Below are 6,161 nucleotides of genomic sequence, written 5' to 3' on the forward strand. Positions count from 1 at the left end.
GACGCATCCCTGTGTTGCAGGCCAGGTTCCCAGTTGGGGACTCATGGAGCAACTGGTCGACTGATGTTTCTCTCTCTCTCTCTTTCCCATCCCCTCTCTCTGAAAATAAATAAAATCTTAAAAAAAAATAAAGGATGTAAAGTGAAATCTGAAAAAAAAATTGGAGCAATATGTCCTTTTCTTGTCTGAAGAAGAATCCAGATTGAAAAGATGTCAATCAAATTAATTTATTAATCCAACACAATTTGAGTAAAAATCCCAATAGGATTATTTTATGTATTAGACAAACTAATTCTGAAAGTGACATCCAAAAAGAGTCAAAACAATGCTGAAAGCGACAAGGAGAGCTTTCTCTGTTAGATATTAAAACTAACTATAAAGTATAACACCCTACAGCCTGGCAACTTCTCTCATATGTATGTAGCCTACTGCGCTGTTGATGGATCCATAGGTTTATGGTCCACAATTAAAAACATGGACTCAATGGATACACATGAAGTTGACACTTATGTTTGCCTCAAGAGAGGAAGGGACTGAGATTAAGAATGAGAACAGGGAAATTTCAGCTTTTTTATACTGAGTTAAATTGGCACACAACATTATATTAGTTTTCCCTGGCTGGTGTGGCTCTGTGGGTTGGAGCATAGTCCTGTAACCAAAAGGTTGCTGGTTTGATCCTGGTCAGGGCACGTGCCTGGGTTGTGTGTTGATCTTCGGTGCAGGAGGCAGCTGGTCACGTTTTCCTCTTGCATCAATGTTTCTCTCTCTCTCCCTTCCCCTCTCTCTGGAGTAGGACTAGAACAAGTCTTTTTTATTATTATTTACTTATTTAAAAAATGTATTCATTTAATTGTTCAAGTACAGTTTTCTGTCTTTTACTCCCATCCCAGCCCCCCCCCCCGCGAGAACAAATCTTTATAAAAACATATTATATTTAGGTATACAATAGTTATTCAATATTTGTATATATTGCAAAATGATCACCATGATAAATCTTTTTTTTAATTTTTAAAAAGATTTTATTTATTTATCTTTAGAAGGGGGGAGGGAAGAAGAGAGGGAGAGAAACATCAATGTATGGTTGCCTCTCATGCGTCTTCTGCTGGGAACTGGCCTGCAACCCAGGCATGTGCCCTGACTGGGAATCGAATTGAGATCCTTTGGTTCGCAGGCCCATGCTGAATCCTCTGAGTTACACCAGCCAGGGCACTGTGATAAATTTTGTTAGCATCCCTTGCCATTCATAGCTACAGAATTTTTTATCTTGTAATGAGAACTTTCAGGATTTACTTTCTTAGCAACATTCAAATACAGTATTATTAAGTGTAGTCGCTGTGCTTTATGTACTCCTGGCGTATTTATTTTATAACTGCAGGTCTGTGCTCTTTGGCCGCCATCACTCCTTCTCTCCACTGCACCACCAGTCAGTTCTCTGTGTCCAGGAGCCCGGTTTGTCTTCTCTTTTTAATTTTTTTAAGAGTCTACACATTAGAAAGATTATATGGTATTTGTCCTCTTCTCTGGCCGACTTATTTCAATGAACATAATGCTCTCAAGGTCCATTCATGTCATAAATGGCAAGATTTCTTTCTTTTTATGGCTAAATAATTTCCATGGTGTATATATCTCACATTATCTTTAGCTTTACCCGCTGGCGGACACTCAGGTTGTTTCCACAGCTTGGCCCTTGTAAATGATGCTGCAGTGAACTTGGAGGTGCACGTATCCATCTGAGTTAGAGTGGGGTTGCTGGATCATGTGGTAGTTCTATTTTTAATCTTTTGGGGAATCTCCATACTGTTTTCTATAGTAGCTGCACCAATTTACATTTCTAACAGTGTATGAGGGTTCCCTGTTCTTCACATCCTCGCCAACACTTATATTTTTTTTAATAAAAAGGTTTTATTTAATTTTAGAGAGAAGAAAAGGGAGGGAGAAAGAGAGAAACATCAGTTGGTTGCCTCTTGCAAGCCCCCAACTGGGGCCCCAGCCACAACACAGGCATGTGCCCTGATGGGGAATTGAACCAGCAACCCGTCAGGGCTGGGTTCACAGGCCAGAGCTCAATCCACTGAACCACAGCAGCCAGGGCTAATTTTTTTGTCTTTTTGATAATAGATGTTCTAATAGTGATACATTACTGTGGTTTTAATTTCCATTCCCCTGATGATTAGGAATGTAGAACATCTTTTCACGTGACTGTTGGCCACCTGTATGTCTTCCATACCAACTTTTAAAAATATGTTCTAATTTTAAAATATATCTGAAGAAGAAATGACAAATGTGAATTCTAAGCAGTGGTTACATTGGACATAAATTGTTCTGTAAATGCTTCTGCATATTTTAAACTTATCAAAAGAAACAAAAATTAGTTAATTCTAAAAATAGAAACAAAAAGTACATCTGAAACTGATGCAGCATGGTATTGAATGTAAACAGTGGTTGAAAAATAAAATAAAATAATTCGCAACAAAAACCCTGTGTTTATATTTACCATTTGCTGGAATTTTGCTTATTTAATAACACTATGCATCTCTAGATGTTTGGAATTTGAACTACCTGTGTAATTTTAGATGATGTCATAAATATTGTGAAACTTTCAGCATTCTGAACACTCTAAACACTTTCTGAGATAAACTCTGTTTTTAACCGTTCTTTAAAAATGACTTGTCATTAATAAATACAAATATGTTGTGGCCTTTGGGCCAAGATAAAATTTTATTGTGGATTTGTTTGCAGAGTTTAGGTTTCATAGGTTCTGGGTATCGCCATCTCTTAGAACATATGAGGTGTCAACAGTACTGCTACAAATGAAGAAGAAATTTGCCCCAGAAAAGCCTTGAGTAAGCACAACAAGGGCAGACTGACTGGGATAACTCTGGAATGCGGGGAGCAGCTGGTCTGTATCTCTTTCTCGATGTTAAAGTCACAAACAACAAGAACTGTTTTTAGAGTGAACGTATCTAGTGTGTTTTCTCTTTTTTTCCCTCTAACAGCAGAATTCAGTATCATAACTTGACTCCTGGCTTTTGAGACACCATTACATGGCCCCGTGTCGGTTGGTCTTCTGGTCATTCCTCTCCTTCTTTACTGTTTCTGCCCCTGCAGCTTATCCTAGTCCAGTCTCTTCTCACCATTAAGGAACTTGTCACTTCTTAAGCGTTGAGTCAAACATCAATGCAAAAGCTCTGTCTCCAGGCTGAGCTTCAGAGCCACTTTTTCCAGCACTTTTTCCTTCTGTGGTACGTCTTCCACAACTCAACCACCAACCAGCTTTTCAAGTTCTCCAGACTTTTTTGTCAGCAGTATCACCATTCTGTGTGGGTAGAAATTAAAGAGTCACCCTGCCCTGGCCAGGTGGCTCAGTTGGTTGGAGTGTCATCCTGTACACCAAAGGATTGTGGGTTCAATCCCAGGTTGGGGCACATATGGCAGGCAACCGATTGATGTTGCTTTCTCTCTTTCTCCCTTCTTCTGTCTCTAAAATCAAAAAACATATCCTTGGGTGAGAACTTAAAAAAAGAAAAAGGTGTCATCCTGCTAGGTTCTCTGACCGACAAGAGGATAGTGTCTTGTTCACCTCTTGGGACCTAGGGTAGTGCTTGATACACAAGGCAGATCGTCTTTCTTTTTAAAAAATTGAATTTATTGGGGTGATAATGTTTAATAAAATTTTCAGTTCTGTTAAAAATATTTTAACTTCTACATTAATTTTGTTTGTTTTAGGAAAGGGTTTTCTTGTTCGTTTGGTTTTGTTTTTTACTAGGCCATTGCTAGCAAAAAAAGAAGACTGGTTTTGGTGCTTAGAGCCCTAACCACCAGCAGCCTGGCCAGGTAGAAAAGACATGTCTCATCCCAGAGGAGTTTTGCAAGTTTTTTTACACATCCAATAGCCAGGAGAAAGCCTTTCTAAAAGAATTTACATTAACTCTAAGCAGAGATGGAGGAAGGTGAATTGGGGCAGTTCTGGGACTGGGGCAGCAGAGTCTGTAAAACTCCTGTTTAACAAGAAGCAGAGGCCCCTGGGGTTCTATGGCACCTGGCTAGTCTTGCTTTTAAGATAATCTCAGAAATAGCCCCCTGGAGGGTAATTTAATAATTCACACATGTATTAAGGAGTGTGAGCAATCTTCTGTTGGTTTTTATGCCACCGTCGTTAATGATTAACCCCTTTTAGTCTGCTCCCTCCGCCCTCTGGCCTGCTGTGATTTAATTAAGGACACCTCAGAATTTTCTCCTTGTCAACACCAATTCCTTCAAAGATAGAATCCTTGCCTCATCCATCTCTCTCTCTCTCTCTCTCTCTCTCCCTCTCCCCAACACTCTGAATACAGTCATTTCTTCCTTCATTTATGGTTCTGTTATCCGTGGCAGAGAAGTTCTTGTGGTATTTATTGAGAGGAAAAGAATTTCCGGAGACCCGCATGGGAGGATGGAGCTCCATGGTAAACTTTATTGATGATGTAAAATTAAGGAGGATCCCCTCCTGACTCCCCAGTGTCCCATTTCCATCTGTCTCTCCAAGGAAAATGTTCGATCTTGTTGTCAGTAGGGCCAATATAAAGCAGGCGAGCGCGCTGTGTGAGTGTGGATCTTTGGGCGAGAAGGAGAGAGAATTCAGTCCTTTTGGAGCCTGCAGGTCGCTGCTAAGCAGTCTCAGTTGCCATTCAGGTGGCTTAGCTTGTTCGCGACTGCTCCAGTAGCAGAGTCTGTGTGGCTGCTGGCCATCAGCTGCTAAGGCCACATGTCCTTGGGGAGATAACATGAGTCGAGTGTAGGTTCCTGAGAGACAGCACGTGCTTCTTTGTTCCTCCGGGACTATATATCTCTGGCTTGGAAAACACCAGAAGCTTTTTCAAGACAATCAGTCAATTTCCCAAGCTTTTGGGGGCTTTGGATGGACTTACACCCCCTAGTTAGACTGGCAGGCCTGTATGGTCCAGAAGTATTCCCTGTGCTCCCCAACAATCTGGTACTGGAGTGGGGAAGAGAGGAGTGTTAATCTCCTGAAGCTGTAGCTTCCTGTTGGAGTAAACAGGTTTATGCTCCCCAGTTTATTAAGTTCAATGTCTAAGTCCCTTTGCTCTCCTTTTTAAATTAACAATTAGTTAAATACCAGTGATAACACTTCCACTAGAAAAGGACTAATGCTATCAATTCTGCCCTTCATTTCTGCCCTATAGAATTGTGTCTGTGAACAGAGTATTTTTAAAACACTGGGCTAATGAAAAGGGGGAAAGTTGGTCCAGAGGGGCCTGGACAAATATTCAGAACTTGAATCTGTTTCTGATGGTCCTGTTAAAAAACACAACTCGAAGCAATTCACTTGTTTATATCCTCCCAATCTGTCTACTACCTCCTCTGTCCGAACCTCAGTTCCCTTGCTTCAGATTTAAAGGAGCCTCCAAGATCTTAAAAAGTTTTTTTTCTTTTTTATTTTGAGAGAGAGAGAGAGAAGGATTTGTTGTTTCACTTATTTATGCATTTATTGGTTGATTCTTGTTTGTGGCCTGACCAGAAACAGAACATACAACCTTGGCATAGAGGGACAATGCTATAACCAACTCAGCCCCTGGCCAGGGCCAGAACTTTTTTTCTTTATTTTTTTCAAGTCAAACTGATTTATTATTTCACAAACAATTCTTTACATTTCACTTCTGGACTTTTTGATAATACTTTTCTTATGCCTGGAATATTCTCTTCTGTTTTAAGTCTTAACCATCCTTTAAGACACAAAATGCTCTGGTCCTCTGAGGCTCTCCTGAATTACCTGGGTATTCGCTGAGCAATCCTGTCTTTGAACTCTTACAGCACATACCTGTTCCTTTACTTGGCATTAACAAATGACGGCTTGTGTAATTTACATTGTTGTGCTTGTTTTTCTTCATCTCTTGTGATTTTCTTTTATCCTGTGCTAAGCACGTGCTCTCATAATCAGAAACTTCATTACAGTCGTCGTGATAATGGCAAGAGTTTCTCATTTAATTTATTTTTTTATTTTTTAGATTTTATTTTTATTTATTTTTAGAGAGGAAGGGAAGGAAAGAAGGAGAGAAGCATCAATGTGTGGTTGCCCCTCATGAGTCCCCTGCCGGGAACTGGTTTGCAACCCAGGCATGTGCCCTGACTGGGAATCGAACCTCGAGCGTGTGGATCGCAGG

Source organism: Artibeus jamaicensis, unplaced genomic scaffold (assembly GCF_021234435.1).
Source record: "Artibeus jamaicensis isolate MK-2021 breed Jamaican fruit bat unplaced genomic scaffold, CSHL_Jam_final contig_233, whole genome shotgun sequence".
In the NCBI taxonomy this organism is placed as follows: Eukaryota; Metazoa; Chordata; class Mammalia; order Chiroptera; family Phyllostomidae; genus Artibeus; species Artibeus jamaicensis.